The following is a 2,248-nucleotide window of genomic DNA, read 5'->3' as shown; positions in this document are numbered from 1 at the left end:
AACTTCTTTTAGTCCCCAAAACCTATCCCTAAGGTTGGCCTGAAGTTCATTTGCAATCCCGGTGGCCATTTACTATCACCTACAGTGGGAAAGAGTGAGGTTTTTAGTATTGCACAGGTATGAAATATCTGAGTTTAAAAAATAAAATCACAGGGGCGCCTGGGTGGCTCAGTCGGTTGGGCATCTGACTTCAGCTCAGGTCATGATCTCACAGTCCGTGAGTTCAAGCCCCGCATTGGACTCTGTGCTGACAGCTCTGAGCCTGGAGTATACTTTGGATTCTGTGTCTCCCTCTCCCTGTGCCTTTTCCCTGCTCACACTGTGTCTCTGTCTCTCTCTCTCTCAAAAATAAAGATTAAAAAAATAAAAAAAATTAAAATCACAGTTTTTTGGGGTTGGGCTGATTCTCCCAGCCATATTTGTAGGCTATAGGTATGGCCGTGGGGCTTCTACTGAGGTCTGAGACTGTTGAATGGGTGGGCACTGGAGCCAGCACTGAGGTAGGAAATGTGCAGTAGGAACCCTACCTATCAGGTCTCAGTGTCTGCAAATGGGCTATGAATGAAGAGCTGGTTGCCTCTCATTGGCAGGAGGGAGTCTGGGTGTGTGGAAGGCAGGATCTCAGACTCCTATTGCAGGAGCTGCTACCCATGAAGCCAAAGCTGGGGGTGACCACGACACTCCTCCTCTGCCTGATGTAATTGAAGGCATCCTTCAGGCAGAACTGCTTGTTTTTCATGAGGTAAACCATGCAGATGGTGGGTGAATGAGAGATCCCAGCCTCACAGTAGACCAGGACCTTGCCTCCCCTTTCCCTGACATAGTCATTGAAGCCCATTTGCTTCTTGAAGTGAGAGCTAATGTCAGCCATGTGGCTGTCTTACACGGGATCCATTTGTACTGCAGGTGGGTCATGCAGGACTCCAAGGTCCACTGTGAGGCATTTAGCAGAGCTGTGATGTGCAGATTGGCCAAGAACTCCCACTTGGAGGCACTTCCAAGGTGGAGCAGCTGAAGGATTTCAACTGGGATGTTCTGGTCCTGGTCATAAGCTGGCACTGATTTCCCACACTGGCTCTTGATGGCTTTTTTGGTTTCAAACATCTGTAGTGAAATGAATTTTACATCTATGCAACACTCAGGATATTCCCATTAGAAAGCCTCCCATCCTGGGGCACCTGGGTGGCTCAGTCGGTTAAGCGTCCGACTTTGGCTCAGGTCACGATCTCACAGTTCTTGAGTTCGAGCCCCATGTCGGCCTGTCGGCTGACAGCTTAAAGCCTGGAGCATGCTTTGGATTCAGTGTCTTCCTCTCTTTCTCTACCCCTCTCCCACTCATGCTCCGCCTCTCAAAAATAAATAAAAAATTAAAAAAAAAAAAAAAAAAGAAAGCCTCCCAAAGGAGGAAGTACACCGGCCGGCCCACGGGAAGCCAGGTGACAAGTGAGGAGCGCAGCACGCCCACATCGTCGCTTTCCTCAAGCAGGTCCTGGTCCAGCACAAGGTTGGGCGCTGCAGCAGACGCGCATGCGTAAACCGCCTTCTCAGGCAGCACGCAGTGTCGCGTCTGCGCTGACGTGTCTGAAGCAGCACCGCGCAATGGAGGTTGACCGTGAGCGACTGGCTCTGGGTTTTTGGTTATGCATTTTTGCTGGGTAGAGCCGTTGGATGATCCCAGCTGGAGTCTGCCTTCACACGTGAATGAGATCTTTTCTGTCAGGTGACATGGCTTTACTGTCAGGTGCACAAGTAAGTAGCTGGTGCTCTGGTTCCTGTCAGGGAAGGAATGTTCCAGAAGCTTTCTGGTAGCATTTTGTGGGGATGGGGGTGGGAAATCGTGGAAACAAGCACCTAAGTCTACTGATGCCCGTAAGTATGGGCTGTGGCTATCAGTGTCCGCCCTCCTGTTCTGTGTTCCTTCAAGGGCTGCTTCTACCTGCTCCTGGCTCCTCCAGGCCTGTCATCCCTTAACTCAGACTTTTCTCCTTGATGGTCCAGGATGATAAACTCGAGATGTGTGTGTACCACGTGAACGCATCCCTGAGAGAAAAGTGTGGCTGCTTTGGAAATACTCTGGAGGCTCCTGCTGGCCCCGCAGCCACTCAAGTCTCAGGACTCCAGTGAGGGATCGGCATTAGTTCTGACAGTGACAAGAGAGCTTTGGAGGGAGGGTGAAATTTGGTTTCTGTTTCTCAAAGCAGTCAGAAGAATGGGTTTATGGGAGTGATGCTTGTCTCACACGGCGGCG

At 50.5% G+C, this 2,248-nt stretch overlaps 1 pseudogene; it reads right to left on the bottom strand.

The window, feature by feature from the left end:
• Nucleotides 1-379: 379 nt before the first annotated feature.
• Nucleotides 380-1,467, bottom strand: LOC125935221 (dual specificity protein phosphatase 5-like; annotated as a pseudogene).
• Between the last annotated feature and the right edge of the window lie 781 nt (nucleotides 1,468-2,248).

This window comes from Panthera uncia, assembly GCF_023721935.1.
Source record: "Panthera uncia isolate 11264 chromosome A1 unlocalized genomic scaffold, Puncia_PCG_1.0 HiC_scaffold_17, whole genome shotgun sequence".
Classification (NCBI taxonomy): domain Eukaryota; kingdom Metazoa; phylum Chordata; class Mammalia; order Carnivora; family Felidae; genus Panthera; species Panthera uncia.
The sequence above is the reverse complement of the archived record's forward strand: the minus strand, read 5'-3'. Positions and strand labels throughout refer to the sequence as shown.